We start from the raw sequence: 17,895 nt of genomic DNA, 5'->3' as shown, positions 1-17,895 counted from the left end.
AGAGAGAGAAACATTGATGTGAGAGGGAACATGGGTCGGCTGCCTCCTGTAGGCCCCCTACCAGGGATCGAGCCCACGACCTGGGCATGCGCCCTGACCAACCAGCAACCTTTCAGGGCACAGGACGACACTCAATGTGTCCCCGTGCCTACCTTGACATCCTCCTCAGGCCCCGCATTTATCCAAGGTTGAGCGCCACACCGGCCAGGGTAAGAGATCAATTATATAGGGCCCACCTGGCATACTGAGATGTATAGCAGAGGAGTAACTATTGCTATTCATTTAAAGGCCATCTTTGCCACACTTTTTATTTTTTTGCTGTATAAAGTTTTATTGTTTCATTTGGGCCAATGCATGGGAGAGGGCTCTAGGGTGGTTAAAAGAATGGCTAGTAGTTTCGGGAAGAGGCTCAGGTAAAAGCCAGAGACACTAGGGGATGCAGAGGGGCCCCTCAAAGGCCTCTGGGCTCCAAAGGCTCCTGGTTGTGCTCGAGGGGGAGCCTTTCCAAGAGATACTTGCCCAGCCCAGCCCGGGGGCCAGCCAGCCCGCGGATGTGAGTCAGGTGTCGCCCATCTTCTTGATCAGTTTCACCTCCTCACCCAGGAAGTGGTTCTCCAGGAAGTCGCAGGGATGAGGGTCTGCACGGGTAGAACCCAGGGCATGCAGCTCCAAAAGGGCCTGGCTCAGGTTCTCCTCCAAGGCCAGGGCAGCTTCCGTGGCATCCTGAGTTTTGCCCACTCATCCTGGGAAGGTTTCTGCACGTCCTGGAAGAGAATGCAGCCGCCACGCTTGGTTCGCAACTTTGAGAGATGCTCAGCGCCCTCGCGCTTCTTCTCCGCCATCTTGTGGCAGGAGTGGCCCACGCCCTCCAGAGCCACATCGTTGAGGTCGAAATAGTAGCCCAGAGAGAGGTGGGTGTAGGAGGCCCGCAGATGCAGGTTGGCCAGGCGGTTGACCGCAGCCTCCACCTCGGTGGAATAATTGGGATGAATTTGGGAGCTCCCGGTTGTTTGGCAATAAGGAGTTAAGGTAGAAAAAAAACAAAACAGTGTGTTGGCTGGTCCCAGAGGTGGTTCTGAAGGTGGTGACTGGATGAGACTGGAAAGTGGTCTGAGGCTGGAAGGAGGGGTGTCCCTGGCTCTGTTCCGTCCAAACACTGTTGAAGCAAGAGACAGATCCGGGACCTCTGAGTGCACTGCCTTATTTTTATTTTTTTTAAGATGAATGGCAGCTCTAGAGAAAGACACCTCTAATGTATGGTGACAGAAAGCTGATGGGTGGTGGGTGGCTGAGGTTGGGGATGGGGTTGGGAATCTTGAAAGGCCCAAAGGGCGCTCTCTGGGGACAGGGGGATGCTCCGTATTTTGTTTGGGGTGATGAGTAAACAGGCCCTGACATTTGTCCAAACTCATTGAGGGGTACCGTTAACATCAGGGTGAAGTGTATTTCCAATCACACCTCAATAAAGTTGATTTTGGGCATTGTCATTGCAACAGTGGTACTGTTTCAAGGGTAGAAAATTGGAAAAACCCAGAGAAGCAGAACAAAAACAATGGTAAAACTGGAATATCATGGCTACATTATGAGCCAGTTTCTGTTTAGGTAGATTTCTTTCTCAGGTTTTAAAAAAGTATTTATATATCTTAAAAAAATAAAGACGTTTAAATTATACTGCCCTCCCCACATAGCTGTACTCATTTTCCGTGGCACAAAATGCTCTCCGAAGGCACATTTGACACCAGCAGATTTGAGTGGGGTTCCAGGGTAGGCAGTCTGCCCCCGAGTGCAGGGCACTTAAGAGTGTCCCCTTCCACATCACACCCGGAAGATACCCGGGGAGACGCCTCTCACACCTGTCCGCTCTCACACCTGTCCACTCTCACACCTGTCCGCTCTCACACCTGTCCGCTCTCACACCTGTCCACTCTCACACCTGTCCGCTCTCACACCTGTCTACTCTCTCACCTGTCCACTCTCGCCTGTCCACTCTCACACCTGTCCACTCTCACACCTGTCCACTCTCACACCTGTCTACTCTCTCACCTGTCCACCCTCACACCTGTCCGCTCTCACACCTGTCTACTCTCTCACCTGTCCACTCTCGCCTGTCCACTCTCACACCTGTCCACTCTCACACCTGTCCACTCTCACACCTGTCTACTCTCTCACCTGTCCACCCTCACACCTGTCCACTCTCGCATGTCCACTCTCACACCTTTCCACTCTCACCTGTCCACTCTCTCACCTGTCCACTCTCACACCTGTCCACTCTCTCACCGGTCTACTCTCTCACCTGTCCACTCTCACACCTGTCCACTCTCACACCTGTCCGCTCTCACACCTGTCTACTCTCTCACCTGTCCACTCTCGCCTGTCCACTCTCACACCTGCCCACTCTCACACCTGTCCACTCTCACACCTGTCTACTCTCTCACCTGTCCACTCTCACACCTGTCCACTCTCGCCTGTCCACTCTCACACCTTTCCACTCTCACCTGTCCACTCTCTCACCTGTCCACTCTCACACCTGTCCACTCTCTCATCTGTCCACTCTCTCACCTGTCCACTCTCTCACCTGTCCACTCTCATACCTGTCCGCTCTCTCACCTGTCCGCTCTCTTGCCTGTCCACTCTTGCCTGTCCACTCTCACACCTGTCTACTCTCTCACCTGTCCACTCTCACCTGTCCACTCTCGCCTGTCCACTCTCGCACCTGTCCACTCTTCACCTGTCCACTCTCGCCTGTCCACTCTCGCCTGTCCACTCTTCACCTGTCCACTCTCGCCTGTCCACTCTCACACCTGTCCACTCTCTTGCCTGTCCACTCTCACACTTGTCCACTCTCTCGCCTGTCCACTCTCACACTTGTCCACTCTCTCACCTGTCCACTCTCAGAGCAGGAATCTCTGGCCCCCATGGTCTCTTCCCCAGGTGGGTCCGGTCTACATGCTGGCCCGGGGCAGGATGTGCACTTTTCTCCTGAATTCAGGAAACTACCCTGTTTCCGCCTATTCTAAGGGCTGCTGGACTTCCTCAGACTTCTCTGGGCCAGTCGCGTGTGAGAACAGGTGCCGCCAACCTGGCTGTAAAGTGAATTCTCTTTTCCAGCTGATCTCCGTCGTCAAAACAGCAGTGTGTTCTGATGGGAACTGTTTTGACCGGCCCGTGTGGCCTCGTCAAGGAAAACAAAAAATAGCTCAATGAGAAAACATGAATGGCGCTAACAGTGACTTCGCTAAAAGCTGTAGAATTAAAATATTGAAATTGGAAGGTTCTGGAGCCCCTGGCCTGTGATCGCCAACCTCTGTCCCCACCAGAAACCTGCCCTGCCGTGGGAAGTCACAGCCACAGCTGACTGTCCTTCCAACTTGATACACAGAGTGACTTTCCTTCTCTCTCCAAAACAACCACCGTTCCACAGTGCACCTTCTCTTTCTGCCCTCGGAGGGCCGGAGACCCGGAGGCAGGCTGGGCCAGCACGGGGGGCTGAGTGCTTGATGTGTGCCCGGCGCTATGCCGGGCGGGACCACGGTGATGACGATGACGGAAGGGGGAGGGCTGACACTTACAAGCCCTCTTCCGAGCCAAGCAGTGCGTGTGTAAGCACTCTCTGCTACACATTTAATTTTCACAGCCCGTTTTAAAGATGGGGAAAGTGAGGCTCAGGAACTGCCTTGCCCAGAGTCGCAAAGCTAATCAACTGGATGTGAACCCAGCTCAGTTCCGGTTAGGGTTTCTCACCACCCCTGCCTCAGAGCAAGGGGGCTGGAGGTGCCTTCCAAGCACTTGATCCAGGTTTTCCGTCTAGGAAATGGGAGAGGTTGGCTGCAGAGGGTGGTGTGAGAACCGAGGGGCTCCAGCAATGGCTGGAGGCTCCCGGGGCCCCTGGGTGAGCCAGGCCAACAGGGTCTGGGCACCTCTGGAGTGTGGGTCCCATTAACCCCGACCAAGACCTCTCACTGAGGTTAGCCTGTGACAAGGAGGGACCTCTCTCTGAAGCCCCATCCAGAACTGCTCTTGACCATTTCCTCACCGTCTATAGGACCCAGACTGTGCTGGATCTATGAGTACACAGCTCCATTCTTCAGATGGGGAGACTGAGGCACAGGGACATCAGCCGGCCCTCAGCAGAAGAGGTAGAGGGCGCTCCCGGCCCCTGTTCCTCCTCTCACTCCTCCCTCTCTCCCCTTCTCTTCAACTGCCCAGATCCCCTTTGTCCAGCGCACAGCACCTGCCCCTTCTGGCATCTGTTCCCTCCCCACCCCACCCTTGGGTAAGCCCCCGTTACCTAGACAGGGCTGCCGTGCTGCATCACCAGGACCTGCGGAGCCGTGCACAGTAGTCTTGTGCCGGGCCTCCGACTCACAGACCAGGAACTGATCCAGAAAGCCTCTGCGGCCCAGTGCCTCCCAGGCCCTCTCCCAGACCCCTCCCAGAAGCACCAGCATCGAGGGCGAACCCCTCAGGGAGGGCACCGCCAGCCGGGCAGTGGCCCCGCTGGGTGGCTGGGAGCCAGGCCTAGAAAGGAGCAGGGCGTGTGCACGCACCATCGCATCTACTGCCCCGCCGGCCTTGTTTCCCAAACCAGGAAACTGAGGCTCAGCGGCCAGGGAGCACCGCCAGCAGGTCAATGTCAGGCCAGGAGCACGCACGCTTTCCCGCGGGCCCCCTCCCTCCCCTCGGAAGAACCGCAGGTGGCAGCCCCCAATTTGTTCCCTGCCCATTAACAGCCCAACTCTGAGCCATATTGGGCGTCAAGGAATGAGAGCGGAGAAATGCCACCTTTTGGACGCTGACACCCTGATTCTTATTCAATGCCGCCCTCCTCCCCTGGCCCCTCCGAGTGTGAGCTGACAAACATCTGTCCTGTGAATCAAAGCGCTGCGGCTGGACCCGCCAGGGTTGACGGGTCTCTGAGAATTTCATGGAGCCCCTGGGAGAAGGCACCATGGGAGCTGCCCAAGCATTTGAAGAGTGAAAAGCCCCCTTAGCCACGACAAAGTGGCCCAGGCAGCCTCGGGCGGGCGGGCGGGCAGGCAGGAGGCGCCCCATCCCAGAGGGCAGGTCCTCTGACCCTAAGGAAGTGCGGGAAGGGTCCTGTCTAGGGAGCAGGGCTCAACCCCGGGGTGGGGAGGGGAGGGAACAGGCGCCAGAAGAGCCGTCTGGTCCCAGCACAGCAGAAACGAGGCCTTTATCTGTGTGTTCACTTACTCTGTGTGCTTCCCCTGCACACGACTCACGGGGCAGGGACCTTGCCCCCCTGAACACCCCCGTTTCTCCAGCACATGGCACCGTGCTCAGTGGACACACCGTAGTGGCTCAGAAAATACTGGTGGCAGGAATGAAGTGTGTGTGTGGGGGGGGGGGGGCGGGGGGCGGAGCGGGGGGGGAATGATGAGGAAGGAGACAGGGAAGCTTGCCTGAGCTCCAGGCTAGCCCAGCGTCCCCGAGGACCTGGGGGTAAACGGCCTTGTGTGTCCCCAGCCCGGCTCTCCCTCCTGCCATGGAGAGAGTTGAAGAAGCAGCGGGTGAGGCCAAGACTCCCATTTCCACTGCGGAGCAGACGTCCCCTTGTGACGGGTCTGTTCTGAGCAGCCGTGTCCGGTAGCCCCACACCGGAACGGGCAGTGTCCTTCGGCCAGGGCATGACCGAAGGAGCCGGAGCACATTCACACCGTGGAATATCAGACAGCAGAGAAAAGTGGGTGACCAGGAGGTTCACACATCGACCGAACAAATTCCACGACCGTAAGGAAGGGAGAAAAGGCGAGACGCAGAGAGAGGCTTAGCGGCATTCTTCAGGAGCCACAGGCAGGCAGAGCAAGTCAGAACGGTGGTTCCGCTGGGAGAGGCGGCGGGACCCGGGCCGGAGGTCTGTCTGCTGCCGGGCTGTGGGGCCCGCGGGCCTTTGCTGTAAAATCATTGGTGAGACTGCGCTCTTTTCCACAGAGGGAGGAGGCCCGCACTCCCGGGGAGGCTCCACCCAGCAGCAGGCTTGTCTCTGTAAGGTGAGATGCAGTGTAATTTCCACTTTCATGTTAATAAAATCATAACCATTCACGGAGCACTCGACATCTGTCATCTAATTGAATGCTCACAACGGTTTTGAAAAGCAGTTTTTATTACCCCCTTCCCACCCCTGAGGAGCCTGAACAAAACTCCAGGCAGGAGGAAGGAGCCGGTGTGGCCTGTGGCCCGGCTGGCTGGGGCTCCAGGTGGCAGGACCTGGGCGTCCCTGCCTGCCCCCACCTGGGTGCCAAATGGTGGGCCACCAGGGCTTCGGCCGGCCCTGGGGGGCCTGCTCCCATCCTCGGTGCTATAAGCAGGTTGTAAAGCGCTTTGGGGCCAATTGGTGCCAGGGCAGGGAATTGCACCCTCGAGATGGTTCGTGACCCCATAAATTGCCCCAGGTGAGAGGCAGCTGGGAGGCCGGGAACAATGGTGGCCAGTTCACTGGGGGCTGCAACTCTCAGAGGTGTAGCATTCCACAGGGATGGCTCTCCGCTTGGCTCTGGGAGGGCCCTGAGGTGCTGCAGGACTGAGAGCTGTGGCCCTGGGAGGGCCCTGAGGTGCTGCAGGACTGAGAGCTGTGGCCCGGAACCGCCAGGGTGGGCCTTTCCTGGGTGCTCCTGAGGCCGCAGCAAAGGGGTTTAGATTCACACATCAGAGCCCACATCAAGCACCTGCCCTCCCAGGTGCGGGGAGCCAGCAGGAGCATTTTGTTGTTGTTGCAGAGGTAACGGAGCAGGCACCGCTGACACCTGCCCTGCCGGCCTGTTGAGTGGACAGGAACACGGGGAGCTGTCTGACACCTGGGTGCACTGCGTGCTGGCCGTCCTGCTGGCTCAGGCGTAGAGGGAACCTTGCCAGCTCGTGTTCTGAGGGGGAAACTGAGGCCCAGAGAGCCAGCCTGGCTCCCCCAAGGCTGTATCCACGCTGTGGCTGAGCGGGGCTTGGAACCCAAGGCCTCCTCCTCCACCACAGCCGGCAGCAATGGAAGCAAAGCACCCCTGGCCCTGCTCCGTGGTGGGGGGCTTTAGCAGCACCCCTTGTTCTGGACACCACCCGCCTGGCTCTACGAGGCAGACCTGCCCGGCCTAGTGCTCGATTGTTCACTCGCGTGTGCGCGCTCCTCACTTTCATCAGATCCTCAGCGGGGCCTGCGACCTCACACAGGACTGTGAGAGCGATGGCAGCTGGCAGCTCCCTGAGCCACGCGGCCTCTCCAGCCGCTGTGTCGCCGGCCTAGGGGTGGGGAGAGAACTCTCCCACCTGGAGAGAGAGCACGACAGAACCGGGGGCACTGGGGCTGCCCTCGTTTTTCAGACAAGGAGACTGAGGCGTGGAGGGGTCGGCAAACTTGTCCGGGTCTAAGTAGCTGGGGAGAGGCGGCTCCTGCCAGCCGAGCCTCACGCCCATGGCAGAGGGCGCCGTGGCCATGGTGGGGCACGTGCATAGATGGGTTTCTGCATGCGGGGCTGACGTTTGCAGGGGCCCAAACAGAAACGGTACCCAGCAGGCTGCTGGCCACGTGGGAAGTTCTGGAAGCTGCAGGCTCCTGCGGGCCCCCTGCACGTTGCATCGCACACCCTGACGACCCCGCTGTCAGTACCGGGGTCTCGGGTCTGATCGCCAGGGCTCTGTTTAAGAGCCGAAGGTCAGAGGTTGCCCAGGCACCCGTGCCAGGCCAGAGGGCTGACCTTTATGTGACCAACTCGAAGGACCCTGGGACCCAACGAGAGGCTTCAGACCCCTGGCTGCCATCCGAAATGCTGCTTGGGGGTTGATCCTAATCGCCCCTAATTTAGGGGCCAAATGGCCAATTAAGGGACCATTTGAGAGTCAGAGAAGCAGAAGATGAGCCGGAGAGACAGATGAAGCAGAGCCGAAGTGCTGCGTCAGAGCTGGTCACGGGCTCAGCTGGGGCCACGCGGACCCTCCTGCACACATCGGGGTCCCGGGGGCAGGAGCCCCGTGGTGCTGACCCGTCTGCCCTCACCTGGCACCGGGCTGTGCACACAGTGTGTGCACTGGTGCCTCCTGAGTGAATGAATGAATGACTGAGTGAGTGAGTGAATGAAAGCAGGGGAGAGGTAGGCTTGGTTTTAGAGGGAGCAGACCTGCCCCAGCTCTGTACTCTGTAGCTGTGTGACTGTCTCGGGTGACCAACTATCGGGGGCCAGAGGGGTCCCCAGGACAGAGGACTTCTACCGCTAAGACCAGGGTGAGTTAGTCGCCCTATTTGTGACACAACCATTGAGGTTCATTGCTCTCCTGTCACCATCCAGGGGTCAGAGCCCAGCCCAGGGCTGGGCCCGAGTGTTCTGGAAACATCTACATCCACACAGAGAGGAACACCCTCAGCCCATCCCTATCCATAGAGAGGACCTCTCAGTCAACACTTGGGGACAGGGTGGACCCTTCAGCCCTGCTAACCCCCCCCCCCCCCCCAGGTCTTATCCTTTGCTCTGTGCTTGAATGTGTTTTGGCTGAAAGTCATTTGTTTTCTAGGCTAATTCAGTTATCCCCTGGGGGCCTTCCTCCCTGCCCCCCCCAAGGCCACTCACCATTACCATCAATTACCATAAAGACCCTCTTCAAAGGGCAGGCCTCCCACCCCCACCCCCACCCCCCAGGCCGTGTCCGTTAGGGCAGGCCTGAGCCCCTGCAGGCAGCAGTAAACTTTCTAGGGTAAATGAAGGCTGGAGTGTCAGACACCTGTGACAGGAGGGGGGAGCGGGGGAGGGAGAGGGGAGGGCTGAGAGGGACTGGTGGCCTCTGTGGCTCTCTGGGTGAGATGCCTGCTAATTGGAGCCCCGGGTGTGTCTTCTGAATCTTCTTAGCAACAGTAATTTGTGCCCACTTCACAGATAAGGAAACAGAGGAGGTTCGGAGAAGTGAGAGGACCTGGCCAGGTCACCTGAGAGTGAATGGAAGCTACCTGGTCTTGGAGCAGGGTCTGGGTACCCCTGAGTCCACCACGAGACCATGAGAATGTGTGCCAGGTGTGTGCCCGGCGATGTCAGCCTCGGAGTCGTCCAGGGACTCGGGCTTATGGCTCGCTGGCCGGATCTGACAGCCCAAGCATCTCCCTATCTTCTCAGCTCCAAAGGGAATGGGGAACAGAGTGTGAGAAGAGGCTGTGAAGTGTGAGTGTGTGCGTGTGGGGGGGGGGGCGGGGAGGGGGGAATGGGAGGTTGACCAGAAGTGTCAGAAGCAGGGCCACCGCCCAGGCAGGTCATCTGAGCACTGGGAGGAGCCCTGACTTCAGTGGAGGACAGGGGGTGTCCGGGCCCCACCCATGGGTCCCCACCCCCTCCAGGCTCCAGGGCAGGGGACCAGTGGATCCTCTGAGACGTTCTCCGGAGAGTGACACCCTGGCCTTGGTGCCCACTGAACTCTGAACAAACATCAAAGCCCATCGGGAAAAGGAAGAGAAAGGAAAGCTGGGCCTCTCCCCGGGCCCGGAGTCCACCCTCCACTGCGGCCGGGACTGCTCGGGTGGGGCCGGGAAGAAGAATGAGCACTTTCATAGATTCCCTGGCGGCTGCAAGCGCAGGGCGGGAATGCACAAGACGGTGACCTTTTGCAGGAGAAATTCTCCCTTCTCGCCGCCCAGGGTTCTGCTGCTTTCCCAGGCCTTTTCCAGGGGTTTCCCTGGAGCCACTTCCTTTTCCTCCCGTTGGAATGTCTGGGGGGGAGAGGCCTCTGTTTGGGGACTCCTGGGCTGGGGCACATGCTGGGGGCCCTCTCAGGTCTCCCTCCTTGGAGGTGAACCTCGCGCACCCAGGCGCAGCGTCCAGGGGCAGGGCAGCGTCCAGGGGCAGCGCTCACGGGGATCAGGCTGGTATAGTTGAACAGTGGGAGGGGGACCCCGGGTGTCCAGGGCAGGACAAAATCACAGCTTCTTTGATTTCTTGACCAAACTTTTGGGGTGTGCACGGGCTGGCTGACATTCCAGTGGTCTCTCACTCCGTGACAAACAATTCCAAGTCCCGGGGTTCCCCCTGATTGGACAAACTCGGGTCACGTGTCATCTCTAAACCAATCATGTGGCCAGGGGAATGAGACGCCATGGTTGGCCAGGCCTGGGTCACATGGAACTCGAGTTCTGGTTGCCTATGCATCAGTCCCACGTGCACACTGGCACCTGCGCACATGTGGACTGCATGCACGTGTGCATACCATGCACCCACACGGACACTCCAGTGGCGCTGCTGTCGGGCCTTCGGGCCTGCCCGGTGCCCCAGGGTGTCTCAGATCCTGGGGCCCTGAGCCTGGTGCAGCTCCAATCTTTAGGCCGAGCTCCCATGAGAAGGGCTAAGGCCTCCCGGATGCCTGCTGACTAGGGCCCTGCGCCAGTAGTCCTGCAATAATGAGCTCCATGACCCTGGGCAAAGGGGAGGGAAATGCTGGCCTTGCATGGCCCTATGCGGGAGACGAGATATGGAGGAGAGATAGACAAAATTACAGCCCAGTGTCAGGAGGCTGGACTCAAAGGCAATTCTGCAGAGCGAAGCCTCTGTTAGTGTCCAGTGACCCCAAGAACATCTTGGTCTTCTTAGGCACCATGGTAGCCAGCCTCTGAGACAGTCCCCAATGACCCCGTTTCCTGAGGTCTGTGCCCTTGTGTTGTCTCCTTCCACATCGCAGCACATTAACCTGAGTGGCCAGCAGAATGTGGCAGGAGCGACAGTGTATGACTCTCAAGGCATGGCTGCTCCCGCCTTGTTCTCTCTCGGACCACGAGCTCTGGGGGAAGTGGGCGCCATGTTGTGAGGCCACCCAAATAGTCCCACGGAAAGGTCCACGAGCTGACAGCCAGGTGAGCAAACCACCTCGGAGGCACAGCCTCCGGCCACAGCCGAGTCTCCAGATGAGACTGCAGCCCCCGCCGATGGCTTGGCTCCCACTTCTCGTGAGGCCTGGAGCCAGGAACAGCTCAGCTTCTCTCACATTCCGACGCAGAGCTCCTGTTCACTGTGAGCGGTAGACAGCCTTGGGGTAGTTTGCCCTGCAGCATAAGTAACTAATAGACACGCTTTCTATTGACTGAACACCTACTACATGCAGAATGCTTTACATCCTGATATAGTGTCATCATCACAGAGGCTCTGGAGGTGAATATAACGGTCCCCATTTCATAGATGAAGAGACTGTGGTTCAGAGAGGAGTCGTGACTTGTCAAAGGCCCACAGCCGGGCAGAGGCACGGAGCTACAACTGCAAACCCAGACCTGTCAACTCGGAAATCTCTGTCCCTTAGGCTCCGCCCCTCCTTCCTCACTGCCCATCCACAGAGGCCATTGCCGATGCAGGCTTGGGTGTCTGGTGAGACATACAGTTGCACAGAGAATTTCTTAGTGTAAAAACAACCTCAATAACAATAACTTGTAGTTTTTATTTGTTCCCCAGGGCTGCCCTGTCAAACTACTACGAACTTGGAGGCTTAAAAACCAGGGGTGTACTGGAGGGCAGAGCCTGAAATCAGTGTCGTGGGGCCATGCTCCCTCCAAGGGCTCTGGGGCGGGTCCTTCCTGCCTCTTCCATCTCCTGGGGCTCCAGGAGCTGCCAGGCTGTGGCCACATCCCTCCAGCCTCCATCCGCACATGGACTTACCTCTGTGTCTTCTCTCTGTCTCTTGTAAGGACACTGCCATTGGAGTTCAGGCTCATCCCAATCTAGGACATGCATTTGGGGGGGGGGGGGCGGGAATGGACGCTATTCAACCATCTACATATTTGTTTGCTGTATTGTTATCATAAATGCCGGCACTTCCCAGCAAACCTGCAAGCTTGGTTCTAGTATTAGTTGAACCTACAGTGGTGAGACGGCCTGGCTCAGGGACCTACCCCCGGTGTCCAGCCAGCAGGTGGAAGAGTCAGGCTTCTTGCCCCGGGAGCGGGACCCCACGCCCATGCACAAGATCCGGGGAACCTCTGCGCTGCCCGTCCACGCTGCGGCTAGGTGGGGGCCTGGCCTTCCCCGGAGAGGGTGCTGTAAGCTCGCACTCCAGGTGGCTGCCGGCGGCCTCTCCAGGTGGGCTCTGAGGCCATCAAAACCTGGTAATGATCGGGGAGCCTCCTTGCAGTGTTCCCTAATGGTCCATGAAAGGCACGTTGGGCCCTAATGATTACAGGGAAAGTTCAACGGGCTTCTCCTTTGAAATACACAAAGGCTGCACAGGTAATGGGCTGAGTGGAGCGTTTGAAGTGGCGGTCCTCCTGGGAACATCTGGCAGGCTGCGCACCGCACTACAAACGCGCCGGGCACAGCTGGCCCTCAAAGGCGGCCGGCCCAACTTCGGGGCCAGGCTCTGCTTTTTTCTTTGGTTTTGATTCACCCCAAACTTTGGGATGCTCACTGGTGCCTTGCTTTGGTGGGTGGGAGGGCGGGGGGGGGGGTGTCTTCCTTTTTGTTTTTCTCCAAGTGGAACTTCAGAGAATATTAACACCAAAGATCCAGTGTTGCCTCATTAATTCAGGATTAGTGCTGAGCCCAGCGATTACTGCGGGTTCTCACAACAGTTAAAAACGACAACAACCCACAGTCAAGCCCAGAGAGCCACCCGATAAGGTCCCCACTGCAGGAGTTCAGGCAGTAATGGGGGGATCAGCAACCCCCATTTTTCTAATCACTCATGAATTCAACAAATGCTTATAAAGCATCTACTATGTGCCAGGTGATGGGAACAGCAAGTGCAAAGGCCCTGGGGTAGAAGAGGTTGGAGCATTGGAGAACCAGCCTGAAAGGGCAGTGTGGCCGGAGGGTGGTGAGGGAGGGGGGCGCAGGTGGGACAGGGAGCTGGTGAACACAACAGGGCTCCATTCCACCGGGGTGTGTGGAACTTGTTTTGTTGGGCACCAAAGGAGGTTTGGGGTTGGAGAATAATGTACATTTTATGCATATTTCCTGTATCTGGTTTCTTTAAAAGAAAAAAATTTAATGTATTGATTGGTTAGAGAGAGAGAGAGAGAGAGAGAGAGAGAGAGAGAGAGAGAGAGAGAGAAACACTGATGTAAGAGAGACACATTGATTGGCTGCCTCCTGCACATGCCTTGACTAGGCCAGGGATTGAACCTGAAACCCACATTCATACCCTTGACCGGGAATTGAACCTGCTCTAACCATTTAGACACACCAGCCAGGGTTGTATCTGGTTTCTTAGAAGGCTTTCCCAAAAAACACCATCAGACCGGGAACTCCTAGCAGGGCCCGGGTATGACTTTTATGTGAAGCCGCAGCACCAAGACCTGGGCCTGGCACACAGTAGGGCTTCAGCACTTGTCGATTTAACAAATCAAAGTCAAGTCCACTGCAAGGGCACCAATGGGCCTGGGGTGTTCTCCAAGTTGTTTGGGGAGCAGAATGTGGCTGGTTTGGAGGAGACTCAGTGCCAGGAGCCGGTCCATCCTTGCTGTTTCAAGGGACCTGGCATATATGGCATACGGTTCTTAATATGTTTGCTCACCTTCTTGGCACTGTGTTTTAACCAAGGTCACCTCTCCGAGAAAGGTTGAATCCCCAGGTAGGGATTTTCCCCTGAAGTTAGGGAGGGAATAAAACCCCTCAACTAAGTGCCAGGCGGGTAATTAATCACTTTAACTACGAACAATCATGCTTAAGCTACATAATCTTTACTCCCTGGAATGGAGATAAGAAACGCCCTAACCTTTGTAATAGAGATCGACAGGATTAAAATGAACTGGTATAAATACAGATGTAACAAGACAGCAAGACACAGGGCTTGGAAGACAGGACCAAGAGAGACAGAGCCTAGGCACAGAACCTACACAGAACGTTCTCTAGAGACAGAAGAACTTCGCTGGCGAGAGCATGCCAGAGGATCCTGGACAGGGACTGGCCTCGGAGCCTGGAGGAGCCTGGCGAGAGAGCATGGCAGGGGATCCTGGACTGAACCTGACTGCGGAGATTGGCAGGAGAGCCTGACTAGAACCTGGTGACTGAACCTGACTGGAGAAGCTGAGCAGAACCTCTCTGGAGATCGAGACCAGAACTTGGCTGGAGATCCTGGCTAGGCTGCTGATCAACTGAACACTGTCTCCGTGTCCTTCCTTCTTCGCCAACTCCGTCTACACCTTTGGGAACCCCTGGACCTGCTGGGGTTGGACCCCGGCAACTCAGCCTCTCCCTGGGTGAACGCCCAGGGCCCCCTCTGAGGGGATGCAGCCACCATCCCCTCTCAGTCCAGGCAGGCAGACCCGAGCTCCACTGCCTCCAAGGAGGTCAGAACACTGCCCGGCATGTGGAGGGAATGGGGGCTGGTGCAAAGGGCTGAAGAGGGCCTCCCATCCTCCCCTTCCCTTCCTGCATCCTCCCTGCCTCAACCTCCTGGGCTTCCCAGACCCTCACATGGGGCCTGAGCAGGCACTCAGCAATGTTAGGCCCAACAGAGGCATGAGTGAGTGAATGAATGAATGGATGAGTGAACGAATGAATGGATGAATGAGTGAGTGAATGGATGCTATACCACTGGTCCACAGAGGAAAGTCGTTCGGCTTCCCTGGCCCTGGAATACCTTTCCCTCCCTGCTTCTTCCAAATCCCTCCTTGGCCTCCGGCTGTCCTGGGCAGGAAGGGACAGTGGCTGGGAGACGCACGGGTCAGTCGGACTGGGGAGGGGCTTCCCTGACCACCCCATCCTCACTTATTGCCCACAGGGCCTGGGAGGAGGGCTGGCTTGTGCTGACTCCCCACACCTCCCTCCCTATTCCGTGATGGGCTGGTGAGGCTTTAGAGAAATCTTGCTGCTTTCTTTCTTTTCCATCTCCAAAATGTTTTCTGGTGACAAAAGTTTGCTGTGGACATTTTATTTACTTACTAGTGGCCCAGTGCACAAAATTCGTGCATGGGTGGGGTGGGGGGTCCCTCAGCCCAGACTGCACCCTTTCCAATCGGGGACATCCATCCCTCAATCTGGGACCGCTGGCTCCTAACCGCTCACCTGCCTGCCTGCCTGATCGCCCCTAACTGCCTCTGCCTGCCTGCCTGATCGTCCCTAACTGCCTCTGCCTGCCTGCCTGCCTGATTGCCCCTAACTGCCTCTGCCTGCCTGATCACCGGGGTCCGGGGTGCAGGTGAATGGGATTCCTGGCTGGCAGGCCACTGACAGCAAGCTATCCAATAGCTGATTCTGAGAGAAATGGAGCTCCCTCCTCCCTCCTGTCAGGCTCCGGTTTGAAGGCCAGCCATGCCCTGGATCATGCAAGACCCAGAGTCCCACCACGCCCCGGCTGGCTGCGGCCCACAGCCCCCTCCCGCTCCAGTGTCATGGCGTCCCGAAGCCCACAGCCCCTCGGCAGTCAGTGCTGGGTCACTGCGGCGCCCGTGGGAGCTGTGGAGGGAGGGATTGAGGTCAGCAGTTCAACCCGCTCACCAGTCCCCACCAATCTGAGCCTGCTGCTCGCACAGCCTGGCATTTGGTTGTCCATTCGGTCGTTTTGAATGTTGCAGACCCTGGCTCTTTATATATATAAATTTTTATTTTATTTTTTTTCACTTTTTTCAATTTTTTTTATTGATTAAGGTATTACATATGTGTCCTTATCCCCCCATTCCCCCCCCACCTCCCCGCTCATGCCCTCACCCCCCTAGTGTCTGTGTCCATTGGTTATGCTGACATGCATGCATACAAGTCCTTTGGTTGATCTCTCCCGCTGTGGACATTTTAGAAATAACCAAGAACGAATGTGTGCACCCACAGCCACACACACACACACACACACACACTCCCTCGTCCATCACTGAGAGATACTCAGTTGGCACTGTGGGGTCTATCCTTCCACAACTTCTGTACATGTCACATACTAGTACACTTATATTTTTCAAACACCTTTCTATTCAAACCTTTGACAACCTGCTTTTTTTCGCTTACTATCTTGGGAGCATCTTTCTGCATCATTTTTAATGGCACCAAATGTGAACTCAGTGCTATTTAAGCGTCCCCCCTAGTGGGCACTGAGGTGGCTGAGTGTAACAATTTCTCTTATTGTGGCAAATACATGCAACATAAGGTTTAACCATTTTAAAACTCACAGTTCAGTAGTATTTAGAACATACACAATATTGTGCAGCCATCACCACTATTTAATTCCAGAACATTTTCTGGAATCAAGTCACTCCTTGTCCCTCTCCCCATGCTCCTGGCAGCTACCAGTCTGCTTTCTCTGTCTACGGATTTTCCTGTTCTGGACATTTCGTATACCTGGGATCACACACTTCCTTTACTCAGCAGAGGGTTTTCAGGGCTCGTCCACACGGCAGCACGTGTCCAAGCTTCATTCATTTTTTATGGCAGCATGGCATTCCACTGCATGGACGGGCCACATACGTTTATTCATTCCTCGTTCGGGGATTGGGGTTGTTTGGGGTTGTTTTTATTCCTGTGACGAGTGCTGGACGAACGTTTGTGTCCAGGTGTTTGTTGTGGAGTTACGTTTTTGGTTCTTTGGGGCATATGCCCAGGAGCGGAATTGCTGTCCTATGGTAACGCTGTTTAACCTATTGAGGAGCTGCCAGACTATTTCTACAGTGACTGCCCTGGGTGGCCCCAGTCCTTCCTTGAGGCTACAGGCCTGGAGGGTGAGTGGAGGGCCAGGCACAAGCTGCTTCTCGCACCGTCACCGTGCTCTCAGGGAAGGCTGTTCCAGTTCACACTCAGTCCCCACTGCACCCCCTGGGTGACGGGCACCTTGAGGAGACAAGGATGGCCCTGGTAACAGGGGCACATCCTCTCCTCTCAGGGACCTCGGTTCAGCCTTGGGGTCTGGGCTGGCACTGGCACATTTGGAGGCCACCTGGAGAGGCCACGTTGCTTCAGGGCACAGGCTGGGGGCCTGGAGGGGGGAGGCTGGCCTGGTCAGGGCCCCTGGGATGGGGGCGGGGAGGGCCCTCTGTGCAGAGTCTTCCTGGGCAGCCCTGGTCATACCCAGAACTGCGGTCCTTTCTAGATGGCTGCTGTGGAGGGCTGGGAAGGGTCCCCTCCCCCTGGTGCTGGCTGAGGGACAGGATGGGGGGCCATTACCACCAGGGGGTGAGTCATGTCAGCAGGCATTTCAGAATGCCAAGTGCAGTGTCTGGGGGCCTGGGCCGGAGTGAGGGGCAGAGAGGTGAGGAGGGAAGTTTGGGTGTTCCCCACAGAGGGAACGGGTTGCTTCTGGGTAGAAAGATGCTTCCAGAACATTGGAGTCAGCCTGTGGCGGGGGCACGGGCGGGTCAGTAGTCGGGGGATCCAGCCCCGTTTCTGCAGTTGGTGGGCTCCAGGGACTTAAATTCTGAGAACCCCAGAGGGGGGAGGGAATGCCGGCGCTGATGTGCCCAGGAAGGGGGGTCCGGAGCACCCAGCACCAGGCCCTGGAGGATGAGCAGGAACGAGGGGGGAGGAGAGAAGAGGGGCATCTGGGCAGGAGAAGAGCCGGCATGGAGGGGGCCCTGATCCAGGACAGAAGGCCCAGGCCGGGGCCGTGTGCCAGAGCCCTGAGTGCCAGGCCAAGGCAGGAGCCCGCCAGCATCTGCTCAGTTACCGCTGCTTTGCCCTAGGACGGCCCGCGGGGAAAGCGGCAGGGACTCGGTGTTGCCCAGTGGGAGCAGCGAGGAGGACAGGAGAGGGGCGGCCTCAGGGCCTGCAGCCGAGAGACCCCGCCCCGGCCAGGGGAGCGTGCCCGGTCAGTGTTCGGGCCAGATGACCTGGGCTCCTCCCTTCTCCTTGCCCCGCTTCCACTCCTGCCAGGGCCTGAGATTGTCACTGGAGACACACTTTGTACTTCAATAGGCGCTTTCATCTGTTTGGAGGCCTTTGCAAGCCGGGTAATTAAGGCTCCCAGCCCAGCCTCCTAAGTGCTGTTTTGCAGCTGGATGGGGAACAGAACAGAGGGATT

General features: G+C 57.1%; 1 pseudogene; it reads right to left on the bottom strand.

Moving 5' to 3' along the window:
- Positions 1-394: 394 nt before the first annotated feature.
- LOC132241962 (ferritin light chain-like) lies at positions 395-7,440 on the bottom strand (annotated as a pseudogene).
- Positions 7,441-17,895: the final 10,455 nt, after the last annotated feature.

Source organism: Myotis daubentonii, chromosome 9, assembly GCF_963259705.1.
Source record: "Myotis daubentonii chromosome 9, mMyoDau2.1, whole genome shotgun sequence".
NCBI classification, from domain to species: Eukaryota; Metazoa; Chordata; class Mammalia; order Chiroptera; family Vespertilionidae; genus Myotis; species Myotis daubentonii.
The sequence above is the reverse complement of the archived record's forward strand: the minus strand, read 5'-3'. Positions and strand labels throughout refer to the sequence as shown.